The sequence below is a fragment of the Scyliorhinus torazame genome, chromosome 4, assembly GCF_047496885.1.
Source record: "Scyliorhinus torazame isolate Kashiwa2021f chromosome 4, sScyTor2.1, whole genome shotgun sequence".
Taxonomy (NCBI): domain Eukaryota; kingdom Metazoa; phylum Chordata; class Chondrichthyes; order Carcharhiniformes; family Scyliorhinidae; genus Scyliorhinus; species Scyliorhinus torazame.
The window spans coordinates 192,090,432-192,113,996 of record NC_092710.1 but is presented as its reverse complement, the minus strand read 5'-3'; the positions used below and the strand labels follow the sequence as shown (position 1 = coordinate 192,113,996).

The 23,565-nt window shown below is 50.0% G+C and overlaps 1 pseudogene; it reads left to right on the top strand.

Moving 5' to 3' along the window:
• The first annotated feature begins 15,120 nt into the window (after window positions 1-15,120).
• On the top strand, window positions 15,121-18,746 carry LOC140411462 (uncharacterized; annotated as a pseudogene).
• The last annotated feature ends 4,819 nt before the right edge of the window (window positions 18,747-23,565 follow it).

Below are 23,565 nucleotides of genomic sequence, written 5' to 3'. Positions count from 1 at the left end.
AGTGACGACGAGTGAAGAGTGACGACGAGTGAAGAGTGACGACGAGTGAAGAGTGACGACGAGTGAAGAGTGACGACGAGCGAAGAGAGACGACGAGTGAAGAGTGACGACGAGTGTCGACGAGTGAAGAGTGACGCGAGTGAAGAGTGACGACGAGTGAAGAGTGACGACGAGTGACGACGAGTGACGACGAGTGACGACGAGTGACGACGAGTGAAGAGTGACGACGAGTGACGACGAGTGAAGAGTGACGACGAGTGAAGAGTGACGACGAGTAACGACGAGTGAACAGTGACGACGAGTGAAGAGTGACGACGAGTGAAGAGTGACGACGAGTGAAGAGTGACGACGAGTGAAGAGTGACGACGAGCGAAGAGAGACGACGAGTGAAGTGTGACGACGAGTGTCGACGAGTGAAGAGTGACGACGAGTGACGACGAGTGACGAGTGACGACGAGTAACGACGAGTGAACAGTGACGACGAGTGAAGAGTGACGACGAGCGAAGAGAGACGACGAGTGAAGTGTGACGACGAGTGTCGACGAGTGAAGAGTGACGACGAGTGACGACGAGTGAAGAGTGACGACGAGTAACGACGAGTGAACAGTGACGACGAGTGAAGAGTGACGACGAGCGAAGAGAGACGACGAGTGAAGTGTGACGACGAGTGACGACGAGTGACGAGTGACGACGAGTGTCGACGAGTGACGACGAGTGAAGAGTGAAGAGTGTCGACGAGTGAAGAGTGACGACGAGTGACGACGAGTGACGAGTGACGACGAGTGTCGACGAGTGACGACGAGTGAAGAGTGACGAGTGACGACGAGTGAAGAGTGACGATGAGTGACGACGAGTGATGACGAATTAAGATTGACGACGAGTGAAGAGTGACGACGAGTGACGACGAGTGACGACGAGTGACGACGAGTGACGACGAGTGACGACGAGTGAAGAGTGACGAGTGATGACGAGTGAAGATTGACGACGAGTGACTACGAGTGAAGAGCGACGACGAGTGACGACGAGTGACGACGAGTGAAGACGAGTGACGACGAGTGACGACGAGTGAAGAGTGACGACGAGTGAAGAGTGACGACGAGTGACGACGAGTGACGACGAGTGAAGAGCGACGACGAGTGACGACGAGTGACGACGAGTGAAGACGAGTGACGACGAGTGACGACGAGTGAAGAGTGACGACGAGTGACGACGAGTGAAGAGTGACGACGAGTGACGACGAGTGACGAGTGACGACGAGTGACGACGAGTGAAGAGTGACGACGAGTGACGACGAGTGAAGAGTGACGACGAGTGAAGAGTGACGACGAGTGAAGAGTGACGACGAGTGACGACGAGTGAAGAGTGACGACGAGTCACGACGAGTGAAGAGTGACGACGAGTGACGACGAGTGAAGAGTGACGACGAGTGACGACGAGTGAAGAGTGACGACGAGTGAAGAGTGACGATGAGTGACGACGAGTGAAGAGTGACGACGAGTGACGACGAGTGAAGAGTGACGACGAGTGACGGCGAGTGAAGAGTGACGACGAGTGACGACGAGTGAAGAGTGACGACGAGTGAAGAGTGACGACGAGTGACGACGAGTGAAGAGTGACGACGAGTGACGACGAGTGACGACGAGTGAAGAGTGACGACGAGTGACGACGAGTGAAGAGTGACGACGAGTGACGACAAGTGACGAGTGACGACGAGTGACGACGAGTGAAGAGTGACGACGAGTGACGACAAGTGAAGAGTGACGACGAGTGACGACGAGTGACGACGAGTGAAGAGTGACTAGGAGTGACGACGAGAGACGACGAGTGAAGAGTGACGACGAGTGACGACGAGTGAAGAGTGACGACGAGTGAAGAGTGACGACGAGTGAAGAGTGACGACGAGTGACGACGAGTGACGACAAGTGAAGAGTGACGACGAGTGACGACGAGTGATGAGTGACGACGAGTGACGACGAGTGAAGAGTGACTAGGAGTGACGAGGAGTGACGACGAGTGAAGAGTGACGACGAGTGAAGTGTGACGACGAGTGACGACGAGTGAAGAGTGACGACGAGTGACGACGAGTGACAACGAGTGAAGAGTGACGACGAGTGAAGAGTGACGACGAGTGAAGAGTGACGACGAGTGAAGAGTGACGACGAGTGACGACGAGGGAAGAGTGACGACGAGTGAAGAGTGACGATGAGTGACGACGAGTGAAGAGTGACGACGAGTGACGACGAGTGAAGAGTGACGACGAGTGACGACGAGTGAAGAGTGACGACGAGTGACGACGAGTGAAGAGTGACGACGAGTGACGACGAGTGAAGAGTGACGACGAGTGACGACGAGGGAAGTGTGACGACGAGTCACGATGAGTGACGACGAGTGACGATGAGTGAAGAGTGACGACGAGTGACGACGAGTGACGACGAGTGAAGAGTGACGACGAGTGACGATGAGTGACGACGATTGAAGAGTGACGACGAGTGACGACGAGTGAAGAGTGACGACGAGTGAAGAGTGACGACGAGTGACGACGAGTGAAGACGAGTGAAGAGTGACGACGAGTGAAGAGTGACGACGAGTGAAGAGTGACGACGAGTGACGACGAGTGAAGAGTGACGACGAGTGACGACGAGTGACGACGAGTGAAGAGTGACGACGAGTGACGACGAGTGACGACGAGTGAAGAGTGACGACGAGCGACGACGAGTGACGAGTGACGACGAGTGACGACGAGTGACGACGAATGACGATGAGTGAAGAGTGACGACGAGTGACGACGAGTGACGAGTGACGACGAGTGACGACGAGTGACGACGAGTGAAGAGTGACGACGAGTGACGACGAATGACGACGAGTGAAGAGTGACGACGAGTGACGACGAGTGACGAGTGACGACGAGTGACGACGAGTGACGACGAGTGAAGAGTGACGACGAGTGACGACGAGTGACGACGAGTGAAGAGTGACGACGAGTGACGACGAGTGAAGAGTGACGACGAGTGACGACGAGTGAAGAGTGACGACGAGTGACGACGAATGACGACGAGTGAAGAGTGACGACGAGTGAAGAGTGAAGACGAGTGACGACGAGTGAAAACGAGTGAAAAGTGACGACGAGTGACGACGAGTGAAGAGTGACGACGAGTGAAGAGTGACGACGAGTGACGACGAGTGAGGACGAGTGACGACGAGTGACGACGAGTGAAGACGAGTGACGATGAGTGACGACGAGTGAAGACGAGTGACGACGAGTTAAGAGTGACGACGAGTGAAGAGTGACGACGAGTGAAGAGTGACGACGAGTGACGACGAGTGAAAACGAGTGACGACGAGTGACGACGAATGACGACGAGTGAAGAGTGACGACGAGTGAAGAGTGACGATGAATGACGACGAGTGAAGAGTGACGACGAGTGACGACGAGTGAAGAGTGACGACGAATGACGACGAGTGACGAGTGACGACGAGTGAAGAGTAACGACGAGTGACGAGTGACGACGAGTGACGACGAGTGAAGAGTGACGACGAGTGACGATGAGTGAAGAGTGACGACGAGTGACGACGAGTGACGACGAGTGAAGACGAGTGACGACGAGTGAAGAGTGACGACGAGTGACGACGAATGACGACGAGTGAAGAGTGACGACGAGTGAAGAGTGACGACGTGTGACGACGAGTGAAGAGTGACGACGAGTGAAGAGTGACGACGAGTGACGACGAGTGAAGTGTGACGACGAGTGACGACGAGTGAAGAGTGACGACGAATGACGACGAGTGAAGAATGACGACGAGTGACGACGAGTGAAGAGTGACGACGAGTGAAGAGTGACGACGAGTGAAGAGTGACGACGAGTGAAGAGTGACGACGAGTGACGACGAGTGAAGAGTGACGACGAGTGAAGAGTGACGACGAGTGACGACGAGTGAAGAGTGACGACGAGTGAAGAGTGACGACGAGTGAAGAGTGACGACGAGTGAAGAGTGACGATGAATGACGACGAGTGAAGAGTGACGACGAGTGACGACGAGTGAAAACGAGTGACGACGAGTGACGACGAGTGAAGAGTGACGACGAGTGACGAGTGACGACGAGTGACGACGAGTGAAGATTGACGACGAGTGACGACGAGTGAAGAGTGACGATGAGTGACGACGAGTGAAGAGTGACGACGAGTGACGACGAGTGAACAGTGACGACGAGTGACGACGAGTGAATAGTGACGATGAGTGACGACGAGTGAAGAGTGACGACGAGTGAAGAGTGACGACGAGTGACGACGAGTGACAACGAGTGAAGAGTGACGACGAGTGACGACGAGTGAAGATTGACGACGAGTGACGACGAGTGAAGATTGACGACGAGTGACGACGAGTGAAGAGTGACGACGAGTGACGACGAGTGACGACGAGTGAAGAGTGACGACGAGTGACGACGAGTGACGACGAGTGAAGAGTGACGACGAGTGACGACGAGTGAAGAGTGACGACGAGTGACGACGAGTGAAGAGTGACGACGAGTGACGACGAGTGAAGAGTGACGACGAGTGACGACGAGTGAAGAGTGACGACGAGTGACGACGAGTGAAGAGTGACGACGAATGACGACGAGTGAAGAGTGACGACGAGTGAAGAGTAACGACGAGTGACGAGTGACGACGAGTGACGACGAGTGAAGAGTGACGACGAGTGACGATGAGTGAAGAGTGACGACGAGTGACGACGAGTGACGACGAGTGAAGACGAGTGACGACGAGTGACGACGAGTGAAGACGAGTGACGACGAGAGAAGAGTGACGACGAGTGACGACGAGTGACGACGAGAGAAGTGTGACGACGAGTGACGACGAGTGACGACGAGTGAAGACGAGTGACGACGAGAGAAGTGTGACGACGAGTGTCGACGAGTGAAGAGTGACGACGAGTGACGACGAGTGAAGAGTGATGACGAGTGACGACGAGTGACGACGAGTGAAGAGTGACGACGAGTGACGACGAGTGAAGAGTGACGACGAGTGACGACGAGTGAAGAGTGACGATGACTGAAGATTGACGACGAGTGACGACGAGTGAAGAGTGACGACGAGTGACGACGAGTGAAGAGTGACGACGAGTGAAGAGTGACGACGAGTGACGACGAGTGAAGGGTGACGACGAGTGACGACGAGTGACAACGAGTGAAGAGTGACGACGAGTGAAGAGTGACGACGAGTGAATAGTGACGATGAGTGACGACGAGTGAAGAGTGACGACGAGTGACGACGAGTGGAGAGTGACGACGAGTGAAGAGTGACGACGAGTGAAGAGTGACGACGAGTGAATAGTGACGATGAGTGACGACGAGTGAAGAGTGACGACGAGTGACGACGAGTGGAGAGTGACGACGAGTGAAGAGTGACGACGAGTGACGACGAGTAACGACGAGTGAAGAGTGACGACGAGTGAAGAGTGACGACGAGTGAAGAGTGACGACGAGTGAAGAGTGACGACGAGTGAAGAGTGACGACGAGCGAAGAGAGACGACGAGTGAAGAGTGACGACGAGTGTCGACGAGTGAAGAGTGACGACGAGTGACGCGAGTGAAGAGTGACGACGAGTGAAGAGTGACGACGAGTGACGACGAGTGACGACGAGTGACGACGAGTGACGACGAGTGAAGAGTGACGACGAGTGACGACGAGTGAAGAGTGACGACGAGTGAAGAGTGACGACGAGTAACGACGAGTGAACAGTGACGACGAGTGAAGAGTGACGACGAGTGAAGAGTGACGACGAGTGAAGAGTGACGACGAGCGAAGAGAGACGACGAGTGAAGTGTGACGACGAGTGTCGACGAGTGAAGAGTGACGAGTGACGACGAGTAAAGAGTGACGACGAGTGATGACGAATTAAGATTGACGACGAGTGAAGAGTGACGACGAGTGACGACGAGTGACGACGAGTGACGACGAGTGACGACGAGTGAAGAGTGACGAGTGACGACGAGTAAAGAGTGACGATGAGTGATGACGAGTGAAGATTGACGACGAGTGACTACGAGTGCAGAGTGATGACGAGTGACGACGAGTGACGACGAGTGAAGAGCGACGACGAGTGACGACGAGTGACGACGAGTGAAGAGTGACGACGAGTGACGACGAGTGAAGAGTGACGACGAGTGAAGAGTGACGACGAGTGACGACGAGTGAAGAGTGACGACGAGTCACGACGAGTGACGACGAGTGAAGAGTGACGACGAGTGACGACGAGTGAAGAGTGACGACGAGTGACGACGAGTGAAGAGTGACGACGAGTGACGACGAGTGAAGAGTGACGACGAGTGACGACGAGTGACGACGAGTGAAGAGTGACGACGAGTGAAGAGTGACGATGAGTGACGACGAGTGAAGAGTGACGACGAGTGACGACGAGTGAAGAGTGACGACGAGTGACGGCGAGTGACGACGAGTGAAGAGTGACGACGAGTGACGACGAGTGAAGAGTGACGACGAGTGACGACGAGTGACGACGAGTGAAGAGTGACGACAAGTGAAGAGTGACGACGAGTGACGACGAGAAACGACGAGTGACGACGAGTGATGACGAGTGAAGAGTGACGACGAGTGACGACGAGTGAAGAGTGACGACGAGTGATGACGAGTGAAGAGTGACGACGAGTGACGACGAGTGAAGAGTTTCGACGAGTGATGACGAGTGAAGAGTGACGACGAGTGACGACGAGTGACGATGAGTGAAGAGTGACGACGAGTGACGACGAGTGACGACGAGTGAAGAGTGACGACGAGTGACGACGAGTGAAGAGTGATGACGAGTGACGACGAGTGAACAGTGACGACGAGTGACGAGTGACGACGAGTGACGACGAGTGAAGAGTGACGACGAGTGACGACGAGTGAAGAGTGACGACGATTGACGACGAGTGATGACGAGTGACGAGTGACGACGAGTGAAGAGTGACGACGAGTGATGATGAGTGAAGAGTGACGACGAGTGACGACGAGTGAAGAGTGACGACGAGTGACGACGAGTGACGAGCGACGAGTGACGACGAGTGACGAGGAGTGAAGAGTGACGACGAGTGAAGAGTGAAGACGAGTGACGACGAGTGAAGAGTGACGATGAGTGAAGAGTGACGACGAGTGAAGAGTGACGACGAGTGAAGAGTGACGACGAGTGAAGAGTGACGATGAGTGACGACGAGTGAAGAGTGACGACGAGTGACGACGAGTGACGACGAGTGAAGAGTGACGACGAGTGACGACGAGTGAAGAGTGACGAGTGACGACGAGTGACGACGAGTGGCGACGAGTGACGACGAGTGACGACGAGTGACGACGAGTGAAGAGTGACGAGTGACGAAGAGTGACGACGAGTGAAGAGTGACGACGAGTGAAGAGTGACGACGAGTGACGAGTGACTACGAGTGAAGAGTGACGACGAGTGACGACGAGTGAAGAGTGACGACGAGTGACGACGAGTGAAGGGTGACGACGAGTGAAGACGAGTGAAGAGTGACGACGAGTGACGACGAGTGAAGAGTGACGACGAGTCACGACGACTGAAGAGTGACGACGAGTGACGACGAGTGAAGAGTGACGACGAGTGAAGAGTGACGACGAGTGACGACGAGTGAAGAGTGACGACCAGTGAAGAGTGACGACGAGTGACGACGAGTGACGACGAGTGACGACGAGTGACGACGAGTGAAGACGAGTGAAGAGTGACGACGAGTGACGACGAGTGAAGAGTGACGACGAGTGACGACGAGTGAAGACGAGTGAAGAGTGACGACGAGTCACGACGAGTGAAGACGAGTGAAGAGTGACGACGAGTGACGACGAGTGAAGAGTGACGACCAGTGAAGAGTGACGACGAATGACGACGAGTGAAGAGTGACGACGAGAGATGACGAGTGAAGAGTGACGACGAGTGACGACGAGTGAAGAGTGACGACGAGTCACGACGACTGAAGAGTGACGACGAGTGACGACGAGTGAAGAGTGACGACGAGTGACGACGAGTGAAGAGTGACGACGAGTCACGACGACTGAAGAGTGACGACGAGTGACGACGAGTGAAGAGTGACGACGAGTGAAGAGTGACGACGAGTGACGACGAGTGAAGAGTGACGACCAGTGAAGAGTGACGACGAGTGACGACGAGTGAAGAGTGACGACGAGTGACGACGAGTGACGACGAGTGAAGACGAGTGAAGAGTGACGACGAGTGACGACGAGTGAAGAGTGACGACGAGTGACGACGAGTGAAGACGAGTGAAGAGTGACGACGAGTCACGACGAGTGAAGACGAGTGAAGAGTGACGACGAGTGACGACGAGTGAAGAGTGACGACCAGTGAAGAGTGACGACGAATGACGACGAGTGAAGAGTGACGACGAGAGATGACGAGTGAAGAGTGACGACGAGTGAAGAGTGACGACGAGTGAAGAGTGACGACGAGTGAAGAGTGACGACGAGTGAAGAGTGACGACGAGTGACGACGAGGGAAGAGTGACGACGAGTGACGACGAGTGAAGAGTGACGACGAGTGAAGAGTGACGGCGAGTGACGACGAGTGACGACGAGTGAAGAGTGATGAATGACGACGAGTGACGACGAGTGAAGAGTGACGACGAGTGACGACGAGTGACGATCAGTGACGACGAGTGAAGAGTGACGACGAGTGACGACGAGTGACGACGAGTGAAGAGTGACGACGAGTGACGACGAGTGAAGAGTGACGACGAGTGACGACGAGTGAAGTGTGACGACGAGTCACGATGAGTGACGACGAGTGAAGAGTGACGACCAGTGAAGAGTGACGATGAGTGACGACGATTGAAGAGTGACGACGAGTGACGACGAGTGAAGAGTGACGACGAGTGAAGAGTGACGACGAGTGAAGAGTGACGACGAGTGAAGAGTGACGACGAGTGACGACGAGTGACGACGAGTGAAGAGTGACGACGAGTGAAGAGTGACGACGAGTGACGACGAGTGAAGAGTGACGACGAGTGAAGAGTGACGACGAGTGAAGTGTGACGACGAGTGAAGAGTGACGACGAGTGACGAGTGACGACGAGTGAAGAGTGACGACGAGTGAAGAGTGACGACGAGTGACGAGTGACGACGAGTGAAGAGTGACGACGAGTGAAGAGTGACGACGAGTGAAGAGTGACGACGAGTGACGACGAGTGAAGAGTGACGACGAGTGACGACGAGTGACGAGTGACGACGAGTGAAGAGTGACGACGAGCGACGACGAGTGACGACGAGTGACGACGAGTGAAGAGTGACGACGAGTGAAGAGTGACGATGAGTGACGACGAGTGAAGAGTGACGACGAGTGACGACGAGTGAAGAGTGACGACGAGTGACGACGAGTGACGAGTGACGACGAGTGACGACGAGTGAAGAGTGACGACGAGTGACGACGAGCGACGACGAGTGACGAGTGACGACGAGTGACGACGAGTGAAGAGTGACGACGAGTGACGACGAGTGAAGAGTGACGACGAGTGACGACGAGTGACGACGAGTGACGACGAGTGAAGAGTGACGACGAGTGACGACGAGTGACGACGAGTGACGACGAGTGAAGAGTGACGACGAGTGACGAAGAGTGACGACGAGTGACGACGAGTGACGACGAGTGAAGAGTGACGACGAGTGACGACGAGTGACGACAAGTGAAGAGTGACGACGAGTGACGACGAGTGACGACGAGTGAAGAGTGACGACGAGTGACGACGAGTGAAGAGTGACGACGAGTGACGACGAGTGAAGAGTGACGACGAGTCACGACGAGTGACGACGAGTGAAGAGTGACGACGAGTGACGGCAAGTGAAGAGTGACGACGAGTCACGACGAGTGAAGAGTCACGACGAGTCACGACGAGTGACGACGAGTGAAGAGTGACGACGAGTGACGACGAGTGAAGAGTGACGACGAGTGACGACGAGTGAAGAGTGATGACGAGTGACGACGAGTGACGACGAGTGAAGAGTGACGACGAGTGACGACGAGTGAAGAGTGATGACGAGTGAAGAGTGACGACGAGTGACGACGAGTGACGACGAGTGAAGAGTGACGACGAGTGAAGAGTGACGACGAGTGACGACGAGTGAAGAGTGACGACGAGTGAAGAGTGACGACGAGTGACGACGAGTGAAGAGTGACGACGAGTGAAGAGTGACGACGAGTGACGACGAGTGAAGAGTGACGACGAGTGACGACGAGTGAAGAGTGACGACGAGTGACGAGTGACGACGAGTGAAGAGTGACGACGAGTGAAGAGTGACGACGAGTGACGAGTGACGACGAGTGACGACGAGTGACGACGAGTGAAGAGTGACGACGATTGACGACGAGTGAAGAGTGACGACGATTGACGACGAGTGATGACGAGTGACGAGTGACGACGAGTGACGAGTGACGACGAGTGACGACGAGTGACGAGTGACGAGTGACGACGAGTGACGAGGAGTGACGAGTGACGACGAGTGACGACGAGTGAAGAGTGACGACGAGTGAAGAGTGAAGACGAGTGACGACGAGTGAAGAGTGACGATGAGTGAAGAGTGACGACGAGTGAAGAGTGACGACGAGTGAAGAGTGACGACGAGTGAAGAGTGACGATGAGTGACGACGAGTGAAGAGTGACGACGAGTGACGACGAGTGACGACGAGTGAAGAGTGACGACGAGTGAAGAGTGACGAGTGACGACGAGTGACGATGAGTGGCGACGAGTGACGACGAGTGACGACGAGTGACGACGAGTGAAGAGTGACGAGTGACGAAGAGTGACGACGAGTGAAGAGTGACGACGAGTGAAGAGTGACGACGAGTGACGAGTGACTACGAGTGAAGAGTGACGACGAGTGACGACGAGCGACGACGAGTGAAGAGTGACGACGAGTGACGACGAGTGAAGAGTGACGACGAGTGAAGACGAGTGAAGAGTGACGACGAGTGACGACGAGTGAAGAGTGACGACGAGTCACGACGACTGAAGAGTGACGATGAGTGACAATGATTGACGACGAGTGAAGAGTGACGACGAGCGACGACGAGTGAAGAGTGACGACGAGTGACGACGAGTGACGACGAGTGAAGACGAGTGAAGAGTGACGACGAGTGACGACGAGTGAAGAGTGACGACGAGTGACAATGAGTGACGACGAGTGAAGAGTGACGACGAGTGACGACGAGTGAAGAGTGACGACGAGTGACGACGAGTGAAGACGAGTGAAGAGTGACGACGAGTCACGACGAGTGAAGACGAGTGAAGAGTGACGACGAGTCACGACGACTGAAGAGTGACGACGAGAGATGACGAGTGAAGAGTGACGACGAGTGACGATGAGTGACAACGAGTGAAGAGTGACAACGAGTGAAGAGTGACGATGAGTGAAGAGTGACGACGAGTGACGATGAGTGAAGAGTGACGACGAGTGACGACGAGTGACGACGACTGAAGAGTGACGACGAGTGAAGAGTGACGACGAGTGACGGCGAGTGACGACGAGTGAAGAGTGACGACGAGTGACGACGAGTGAAGAGTGACGACGAGTGACGACGAGTGAAGAGTGACGACGAGTGACGACGAGTGATGAGTGACGATGAGTGACGACGAGTGAAGTGTGACGACGAGTGACGACGAGTGATGACGAGTGAAGAGTGACGATGAGTGTTGACGAGTGACAACGAGTGAAGAGTGACTAGGAGTGACGAGGAGTGACGACGAGTGAAGTGTGACGACGAGTGACGACGAGTGAAGAGTGACGACGAGTGACGACGAGTGACGATGAGTGAAGAGTGACGACGAGTGAAGAGTGACGACGAGTGACGACGAGTGAAGAGTGACGACGAGTGACGACGAGTGACGACGAGTGAAGAGTGACGACGAGTGATGACGAGTGACGATGAGTGAAGAGTGACGACGAGTGAAGAGTGACGACGAGTGACGACGAGTGACGACGAGTGAAGAGTGACGATGAGTGTTGACGAGTCAAGTGTGACGACGAGTGACGACGAGTGAAGAGTGACGACGAGTGACGACGAGTGACAACGAGTGAAGAGTGACGACGAGTGAAGAGTGACGACGAGTGACGACGAGTGAAGAGTGACGACGAGTGACGACGAGTGACAACGAGTGAAGAGTGACGACGAGTGTTGACGAGTCAAGTGTGACGACGAGTGACGACGAGTGAAGAGTGACGACGAGTGACAACGAGTGAAGAGTGACGACGAGTGTTGACGAGTCAAGTGTGACGACGAGTGACAACGAGTGACGACGAGTGAAGAGTGACGACGAGTGACAACGAGTGAAGAGTGACGACGAGTGAAGAGTGACGACGAGTGACGACGAGTGAAGAGTGACGACGAGTGACGACGAGTGACAACGAGTGAAGAGTGACGACGAGTGTTGACGAGTCAAGTGTGACGACGAGTGACGACGAGTGAAGAGTGACGACGAGTGACGACGAGTGAAGAGTGACGACGAGTGACGACGAGTGAAGAGTGACGACGAGTGACAACGAGTGACGACGAGTGAAGAGTGACGACGAGTGACGACGAGTGACGACGAGTGACGAGGAGTGACGAGGAGTGACGAGGAGTGACGATGAGTGACGACGAGTGACGACGAGTGACGACGACGAAGCAAACACCATTGAAGCCAGTGATGGCGCACAAACCGTGGGAGCTCTTTCTAGCAATATTCAATATTCAACCCACTGTGGATGCTTTTGATACAGATGATGATCACAGTGGTCAACATGAAAGTACCGCGGGACAAGCAGAGACGGAGCAGAAACATGAAACAGGAAGCAAATTCAGTGATTTCAAAGAATACAGTGACCTCGAAAAATGGCCCATAACAGTTGATAATGATTTCATACAGAATTGTTTAATGCAAGACATAGGTTTTTTTCAACATAAAAAAACAGATGATGTATATACCGAATCAAGCAGGGTTTACAAGGAGCAAAACAGAAGTTTCTCAAACAAATATTTTGAAAAAAGATTGAAAAATGGCCAGACTGTGATGAGATCCTGCAAAGAATTTATACCACAAGTTGGTAAAGCTGGAATATCCTATTTTAACAGTCGTTTGGGAAGAAGTGCTGGAGCGTTTCAACAAAACAAGTAAGAATCTCCAAACGCCTGGATTTGATGTATTTGAAGGTTATCTTCTGCTATCATCTTTACTTTCATTTGTTAAAGAACTCAGAGAAAATTCAGCCGCTAGGATTGCACACTATGAATCAGAAGCAAAAGGTTTGTGTGAAGATATCACCTCAAGTTATTCTGTTGTTTCCAAACGCATTGTTACAAGGACATTTTCAGATGGAACAAGTGGCATTGCTTCTTTGAGAGGAGCTGACAAATTTAGGATAGAAGTTCTATATCAACTCTATGACTGCTAGATAATCCAGTTACGCAAGAGGATTGACCCATATGAGCAGATTGCGAAAAGGTTCAAGTTCCTCTCAGAATTGGTGAACAATTCTGAAATTGATGAGGACAATTATAAGACATTAAACTTATAATATTGTGTTACAAAGATGATATTGACTACAAATTAGTAAACGAGTGTTATCAGTTCAAAGAATATTTGCACCTTATAAAGATCAAATTTTGGTCTACCATGACTGAAGAGCGCTTAAATTCTTTATGCATATTGTCTCCAGAAAATGACATTGCAAGGAAGCTCTCATATGACAAAACTGTACGTGAATACGTTGTTAGAAAACACAGAAAAAGAGTATTTTGTAAAATGTGCTTCATGTAGTATGTATTCTCATAGGTGTCTAAAATAAAAGATTATATTGACTGTGGTCTTTTCTGTTTTATTTCATCATTCTATGATGCATCATGCATGTATATAACATTTCCCTCATTTTCATCCCCCCATAACTCGAAAACTATAAGGCATAGGAAATTGTTATTCACACCAGTGACTTTGACAAGTGAGATAGTCCAGTACAGCAATTTTAATCAATATCTGAGATGTAGTGGTTACATTTTTAAAAAATTTGTGGTGATCTGTCATGGAACAACCCCATTGAAGAAGATAACAGTGGTTACCCAGACCTCATTGCTCATCGCGAAGGGGCCCCCATAACAGTTCAAGCTTCAGGGCCCCAAAAATGTAGGTCCACCACTGGCTGTGATGCAACAGTGCTAACCACCGTGTTATCGTGCCGCCCAAGACAAGACAATAGCTTACAATTACCCCTTACACAATGCTAATTAATATAGTGACACAATAACCCTAAACTGCTATCTTTATTTCCACTCAAATAACAAAACCATCTCAGGTCACAATCCATTTTTAAACACAGTCAGCACTCAGGAATACTTGCTATCTAGAGATGTCTAGACACTCCACTTTGTGAAAGAAAGATCTTTTGAGACTGTTTGAAAGAAAGACACCTGGCACCCTGTCAGAGTAATGCAGAATCTCTGACTGTATTTCTTCAGAAACATTCTCGGCTCAACTTCCAGCCAAAAGCTAACACTGAAAACCTTAACAGCTGACTGCTTCAACTCCTGGCTCCCATTAACTACATCTTCTCACTAAGCTGAACACAATGTCTCTAATTATCTACGCTCCAGGGAACCCTCTGAACATAAAATAACAGTCCATTAACCCAAACGTTTACGATTCTTTAATTGCACCTCTGGCTCCAAAAGCCCCAGCTGACTTTCAAATGAGGATTCTTAAAAACATAACTGCAGCAGTCACACACTATCCCAGGCGTTTAACCCTGACTGCAACAAACACATTTAATATATCTGAAATTCCTACATTCTACACACTCCACACAACTGAGGTCCCCTATGTTCCTAAGTAGGGACAAAATATGTGTTAGCTAACTTTACTGATGGCACAAAGATAGGTATCATCCTGGTAAACTTACCAATGTCTTCATATCCTTCCAAAAATGTGGTGACCAGAATTTCTTACAATACTCCTGAGGCCTAACCGGTGAATTGTGAAGGTTCAGCATGATTGCCTTGTTTTTGGACTCAATGCCCCTGTTTAACCTGCAAACCATTCTCGGCACAAGAAAGCCTTCTTATGTTCCTAAGTAGGGACAAAATGAATGTTAGCTAACTTTACTGATGACAGCAAGATACGTAGGAAAGTAAGTTGTCAAGATGAGGTAGAGAGTTTGTAAAGGGATATAGGCAGGTTGGATGTGTGGGTAAAACAATTGGCAGCTGGAGCGACAGCACTTGTGGGAGGAAACCGGAGCACCCGGAGGAAACCCACACAGACACTGGGAGATCATGCAGACCCCACACAGACAGTGGCCCAAGCCGGGAATCGAACCCGGAACCCTGGCGCTCTGAAGCAGAAGTGCTAACCACTGTGCTATCGTACCGCCCAGCCATTTCCAGCAGTTTCATCAATAACTTTCCTTCCATCATAAGGTCAGAAGTGGAGATGTGTGTTGGTGATTTCACAATGTTCAACACCATTTGTGACTCCTCAGATACTGAAGCAGTCCATGTCCAAATGCAACAAGACCTGGAAAATATCCAGGCTTGGGCTGAAAAGTGGCAAGTAACATTCATGCCACACAAGTGATAGGCAGTGACCATCCCCAATAAGAGAGATTCTAACCATTGCCCCATGACATTCAATGGCACCACCGTCTACAAGGCACAAGTCAAGAATGTGATGGAATACTTTCCCCTTACCTGGATGAGTGCAGCTCCAACGACGCTCAAGAGGTTTACACCGTCCAGGACAAAGCAGCCTGCATGATTGCCATCCCTTCCACAAATATTCACTCCTTCTACCACCGATGCACCGTATCAGTCGTGTGTACCATCTACAAGATGAACTGCAGGAACACACCCAAGGCCACTACCATCTAAAAGGACAAGGGCAGCTGTCACCTGGGAACATCACCATCTGGAAGTTCCCCCTCCAGGTCACTGACCATTCTGACTTGGAAAGATATCGTCGTTCCTTCACTGTGACTGGGTCAAAATCCTGGAACTCCCTCCCTAATAGCAGAGTGGGTGTACCTACTCCTTATGTGCTGCAACAGTTCAAGAAGACAGCTCACCACTACCCTTTCAAGGACAATTAGGGATGGCAATAATTGCTGGCCAGCGATGCCCACATCCTGTGAATTAATTATTTAAAAATTGGTTATTTTGGTTTTTGTTTCCCCCACAGGGATTGTAACAATGGACAACCAGGAGTTCCCTGCGTACCAGTGTTGTTTGTGAAAGCATTGATGGAAACTCGGACTGAAACTGCAAATTAATGAATTAATCTCTACTTCTGTGGGGTGCCCTTTACTGTACATGTATGAACTTTTCACTTTCCTACACTTGCCAGCCAGTGTTTAGTGCTGCTTGATCATGGCTACTGGTGAATATGCTGGGCTCATATTACGTGGGCAAAGATGTCCGTGTAGATGATGCCTGAATGAAGCTGACTTTGTGATAAGTGATATCGACGTGCAACATTATTTCTGTGTTCAATTCCCATTCTGGCTCTGTTCTCAGCCTCCTGTGCTCTCCCAATGAAGCTCCAAAGAAAGCTGAGAATCGCGCCCCATGAGCACGAACCATCTGGACTCAATAAGGAGTTAACATTTCGAGATCGGAATTATTGCCCCTACTTTTTTGGACAGCAAGAGCTGGTAATAATAGTGCTGTTGCAATTTACAGCTCCTCCAGACCCATCTTTTGTTTCTTACCCAATTCCGGTCCCCTTTCAACTTGCACCATTGACCCTTTTATCATTTTACTCACTTCTGCCTTCTAACCTATCAGAGACTTTTCTTCTGTTCTCCCCTCCACACCCCACCACCTTAAAACTTGTTATATTCCGAATGTCTTCCAATTCCCAACAAAAGGTGACCAACCTGAAACACTGACTACGGGAGCAATTATCCCGAAACGTTTCTCAGTGTGGTCTCTGGTGGGAACCCAGGTCAATTCCTGCCGGGTGGTTTGGTGCAATGCAGATCGCAATCTACCTACACTTAGAATTTTGTTTAGAGGTTGGGGTGAGCTGCACCCTGATTGGGGGGCGCAGAACTGAAGACGGCGGCAGGTCCGGCTCCTCCAAGATCGGGGCACCATTCTTACAGGAAGATCTGATCACAGGCAAACGCTCAGCCCCCCACCCAGTCCCAATGCCAGTTTCAGCACCCACCCCCCATGTGAGCAAAAGCTCGCTATCAGGCTGGCCAAATGCACCACCCCAAAGCCCTGCCAGGTTAGAACTGCCAAGGTGCCAGGGCACTGCACTGCCATGTTTCCGACCACCTGAGGGCTACAATGGTCTCCGAACCCACCCCCACCTGCCTGGTCATCACTTTTTTAAAAATTACTTTTTCTGAGTTATAAAGCGAGGGCTCAGAGTGTGGACTGGGGCAAACTCCTAATCCAGCTCCTTGCCTGCTCCAAAAACCAATTCAAATTTAAATTGAATCCAATTCATGGTCCCCACAAGAGGGACATACCAGATCTGAGCCAAAAGGCAGAGCAGATACTCCACTTGATCTTGGCCAAAAGGCTTCTGATCTCCATCACTCTGGCTTCACACTGCACCGGCGGGTAGGAGAATTCCAGGAGCCAGGAGAATCCGGCTTAAAACAGAACCTGCAGATTTAAATAAGGGTGTTGGGCACGAACCAGATCACGGCAGCTGGAGCAGTCAAGGAGCATCGGAAATTGTTCGACAACCGGTGCAAATCCCTTTTCGGGCCTCTCCCGGGATTTTCCCGACTTCGCAGAATTTGCACTGGGCGCAATGCGGCTGGAGAATTGCCCGCTGTTTCTCTACCGGTGCTCCCTAATATTTCCAGAAATTTCTGTTCATGTTGTACATTTAATAACTGAACTTGTTCATCATCACTGATTTAACTAAATACAAATAACAGACTGATGCTTGAGCAAGATTTCTTTACATGTGCCAGGCATAGGTTGCTGTAAGCACATTGAATCTTGCGGAAGTTATAATTTGCCTTCTGTAATCTTTTCACAACATGGTCATGCAGAAACTTAAACTGCATTTTGTCTGCAGCACAAGTATGTTTAATGCTGTATGTTTATGTTTTTCAGAGCGATGCCTGTTTAGTGCCTGTTGATGACCCAAAGGCCACCAGTGCCACAGAGGAAATAAACACTGTGACTAGTTCTATTACGGTGCAGGAGTACTTTGCCAACAGGATGGCTCAACTGAAAAAAATTCAAAAACAGGGCAAGAGATCGATCGAAGCAGTGCTGTTCAGGAACTCGAAGGAGATGATTTGATTCATTCGAAGAAGTAAAAATGAAATCCAAAAAGAAGAAAAAACGCTGCAGAGGAGATGCTGACAGGATTTGTAACTTCAACCAACTGTCTCTACCCACAAAGCAAGTCGAGGGTGAAGGTGATGTAGAACTAAATAGTGGTCTGATAGAAGACAGCCCAGTTAAGGCAAATTACCAGACTAAAAGGAACTCCCGTGAAAGCAGAGAGAAATATTCGGTGTCACCCAACCAGAATATTTGTCCTTTAGGAGAAGTTGAATCGGAAGAGGTTCAGGTTGAACAGTACTCGGCAGTAAATGAGTCATCGGAGAAGCAAAATGAGCAGGATTGGGAAGAGAATAAGAAGAAACGAAAGAAGACTAAGAAGGAAGTAACAGCAATGGGTGAAGATGAGGTTTCTCAATCCTGTCATTCAATAGAAAGGAGGAGGATTAAAACCGATTAAAAGCATGTTTAAACAATTTTCTCATAAATGCACAAAATAAAATGAGCATGTTTATTTGTGGGTATTGACAATAGAGGGCACGATCAAACGGCCTTGTTGCGGCCGACTCGGTGACGCGACAAGGCCGTTAAATCTGGGAAGAGGCCCCTCGCTAGATTTGCGACGCTCGGAACGCCTCGCGAGATCTCGTGAGACGTCACAATCTGGACCTCGCCCTCACTGGGCGACATCCGGATATAAATCTCAAATGATCCATTCGGCTCATTTAAATATGTTGGCGCCCAACGCTCCCGAGGTCCAGTGGTCCAGAGAAACGGGGGCCAGGCGTAACGGCATCTCGCTGGATTGGGTGGGGGTGGCGGGTGCCCAGGTGGAGCTGGCAGCAATACTGCCAGGCCAGTAGTGCCAAGGTGCCTAGGACTAATGCTTTGTTTTTGCTAAGATCGCGCTCTAAATACCATTGTGGAACTCACTGAAAAAAAACAACAAGAAATACTCTGCCAAACTCACCCAAAATGACCCTTAGAATTTTTTATTTTATTAAAATGTTTTTATTCAGATTATTCATTTTACACAATACAAAATAAACACGTCCGTGTAGACCAGATACAATTTACAAAAGCCAGACATTGGAGGTAACCCCCATGTCCCTACCCCCACCCCGCCAATCACCAACTCCCCTGTCCCTTTTATATTACTTTATTCAATATTTACATCTGCACACCGTACAACAGGTGAGCGAGACAGTTCGATGTATAATTTTGTTACTGTTGGCCATATTATGGGCAGCACAGTGGTTAGCACTGTTTCCTCACAGCGCCAGGGACCTGGATTCGATTCTCAGATTGGGTCACTGTCTGTGCAGAGTCTGCACGTTCTCCCCGTGTCTGTGTGAGTTTCTTCCGGGTGCTCGGTTTCCTCCCACAAATCCCGAAAGACGTGCTTGTTAGGTTAATTAGACATCCTGAATTCTCCCTCAGTGTAGCGAACAGGTGCCGGAGTGTGGTGACTCGGGGACTTTCACAGTAATTTAATTGCAGTGTTAATGTAAGCCTCCTTGTGACACTAATAAAGATTATTTATTATTGTCTGAGGTCTCTTCCCGTGTCCCCTCCTGATTTTTCCCTGGGTACCTCCCTTGCTGCTCCCCTTGCTCCCACATGTGGGTGTGGTTGGCCGGGCCTCCCTGGCACCGTTCACACTGGTCTTCCACCTCCGGGAAGAAACTGTTCATGTGAGTTCTGGTTAGGTGCACTCTGTGCACCACTTTGTGCTGCATGAGACTTAGCCTTGTGCAGGAGTTGGTGGAGTTTGCCCTGCTCAGTGCTTCGCTCCAGAGTCCCCACCCTATGTTTGTCCCTAGTTCTGTCTTGCTCCGTGTAAGAGTGTTCTCACCTTCCTAACAGTTGTCCCTAAATGTCCCGACAGTTCCCCTTCTCAATACTGTCCACATCTAGCAGTTCCTCCACCAATGTGTCTCTCAGGGCCCGAGGGTACTTCGCCATCTCCTTGCGGTAAAAGTTTTTGACTTGCAAGCATTGGAGCTCCTGTCAATTTGGTAGCTCCAGTCTTCCCGTCGGCTGGTCCAGGGTTATGAGTCTGTCCCCCATGTAAAAGTCCCTAATCGCTAGTGTACTCCCGGCCTGTCTCCACTTCTTAACACTGGCGTCAAGCATGGCTGGTGGGAATTCATGGTTACCACATATGTGGACCAAGGTGGACATCTCTGTTAAGCCGATGTGCTGTTTCATCTCGTTCCAGATTTTAACGTAGCTACCACCACTGGGCTGGATGTGTACTTTGCCAGGGTGGTTGGGAACACTGTCATGGCTAGGGCTCGGAGGGTTGTTCCTGTACAGGAGGACGCCTCCATTTTCACCCATTCCTGGCTCTGCTCCCTTACTCATTCCCTCGCTCTCTCGGCTGTGGCTGCCCAGTGGTAGTATTGCAGGTTCGGAAGGGCTAGGCCTCCCACATTTCTTATGCAGTGTGTTTTTAGGGATTGTTGCCCACACAAACGCCATAATCATTTGGTCTATTCCTTGGGAAATGGCCTTGGGGATGAAGATCGGTCTGGAAATTTCAGAGTTGAAGTTCCTGACCAGTGAGGCTCCTAATTGAGAGAGCTATGTTACATTTATTCTTTTCTCTGACCCTCTCTGGTAGCTTAAATCTAGATTCTTTTTAAAAGTTTTGTTGTTTGATAGATTTTCAGTCCACCTTCATAATGATAAAACTGGGTCAGCAAACCCTGTGGAAAAGTAGGGAATCATTCTGAACTTCCACATTTAACTCCGGATGTGCAGATACTGGAAGTTGTGCTATCAGCCTTGCACTGTCGTGGTGCAAATACTGACATTTTTGCTGTTACAACTACAAATTCCAGGCCAATATAGAGAAATATATTTAAGGTAAGGCCATTGCTTTTAATAGATCATGTACAGTTCACATTGCTTTGCCGGTCAATAATTTATACCAACTGCGATAGATGATTTAACCAATGCCAAAACCAGTGAAAGAGGTTTCTATTCTGGTGGGATGCTCCTCTCAGACAATTTGATGATCAAATTCTCAGCCAAGTCAGGTATCGATCTAGCCCAGAGCGGGTTCATTCACATTCAATCCCTGGCATGTGCCCAGACAGCTGACATCATCTCAGAAGATTTATCCAAGAACTCAGGTGTACAGAATCCATGTCAAGGGCAGCACGGGAGCAGAGTGCTTAGCACGGTTGCTTCAGAACGCCAGGGTCCTGGGTTCAATTCATGCCTTCGGTCACTGTGTGCAGAGTCTCGAGGTCCTCCTCCCAGAGTCCAAAAATGTGCAGGTTAGGTGGATTGGCCATTCTAAATCGCTCTCCATATCCAGAATGGTACGGTAGGGTTACAGGGATACAATGGACGTGTGGGTTGAAGTAGGTTGCTCTTTCCAAGGGCTGGTGCAGCCACGAGGGGCTGAATGGCCTCCTTCTGCACTGTAAATTTTATAACATTTAATCCTATCTGAACACCTTTCACTTTTGCCCTCTAAAGAGATTTTAATTATATAAAATGAACTGCTACTTGAGAACAACATTTCCTCACTTCACCTGGAGAATTTGCTAATGTATTGTTTTGTGGCATTGCTTACTAAACATGTAAATGGGGTTGCCATACCTGAAAATAGTTAAATCTAGTCTCAACAATACAGATGCCAATGAAAATTAAATATTTCAATTAAAATAATCAAATCCTACTGCATAGAAAGAGGCCATTCTGCTCGGCCTAGCTGTGCTGCGTCTTTGAAAGAGTTACCCACATTGTCCCTTTCAATTACCCCCTTGAAGTACATATCCTGTTGCTCTTTGAAAGTTACTGATTCCACCACACTTCCAGATCACGCCTTGCAGATTTTACCAACCACATGTGAAGAAATTTCTCATTTCCCCAAAAGTCCTTTTGCCAACTATTTTAACCTCAATTTTAAATACATGTACAAGGTCTCTGTTAAGCATCAAGCTTCCTCTTTCCCAAGACCAATCCCAGCATCTCCAGTCTCCTGTTATGCTGCTGGACCAGGCCCCAACAACTCGCATGTTATTTTAAAACATTTAAAAAAATTTTAAAAATTTTTATTAAGGTATTTGCAAAGTTTCCCCACCTGACCCAATGTTCACACGTCAACCATCTAACACTTGTCCACCTGCCCCCACTTCAGAATGCCGCTTCTGCTGACAGTTAAATTTTCCCCAAGAAAGTCGACGAATGGCTGCCACCTCCGAGAGAACCCGAACATGGACCCTCTTAAAGCAAACTTTATTTTCTCGAGACGGAGAAAATGTTATTTTAATTTTGTACGACTGAGGGGACAGCATAACTCACTCCAAGAGCGATGTCACACAAAATAGGGACATGGTATAGTATTAAAACTTCTTTAAAATCAGAGAGTCATAGAATTTAAAGTGCAGAAGGAGGCCATTCAGCCCATCGGGTTTACACCAGTTTCTGAAAGAGAATCCTACCCAAGCCCACCCCACCCCTGTAACCCAGCAATCCCACCGGATGTTTGGACACTAGAGCAATTTAGCATGACAAATCCACTTAACCCACACATCTGGGCTGTGGGAGGAAACTCCACACAGATGAGAGAAACGTGGAGACTCCACAGACAGCAACCTGGGAATCGAACCTGGTCACAACAACTCCCTCTCTCGGCTCAATTCAGACTCATCTTGACCCCCGATGCCTCACCTCATGTTCCCTTAACCAGCAGGTTCAGTAGGAGGTCTAGTGCCCTGGTTCTTAATTCCCTGGAGGGGATTATTTCTGCAGACCCAGCCTACCAAATCCTTCAACACCTCAGATCAGCCTCAATCTTTAACACAGGAAGATTCAAACTCAGCCCCAGTCTTCATTCTGGCCAATCAGCATCAAGCCTGCTCAGAACAAGATGTCTCCTTTGATGTTGGAATGTTCGATTCCCAAATCCTGATGTGAGAGCTCAAAAGCAGAGTAATATTGGAGGGCCACTGTTCCATTATCCTCGATTAAAAACCGTGCAGTATTCAGATTCCATCTGTATCACTTGCCTGCAAACAGTTAGATATCCGAGACCGGAATGAAGTTCGACAGTCAGACAATGTTCCTTTTCTTGGAGGCCGGGGGGGGGGGGGTGGAGAAAACACCCTGGAGAGAAGAAGGAGACAGCCCCAGTAAATAGCCCCACCAGCCAGGCTCAACTCTAAAGGAGGTCACAGACCTGCTCGCATCCCCTCCCCCACACTGGGTGGCCAAACAGGGGTAGGGGGACGGAAACAGACACAATTAACAGCACCATAAAA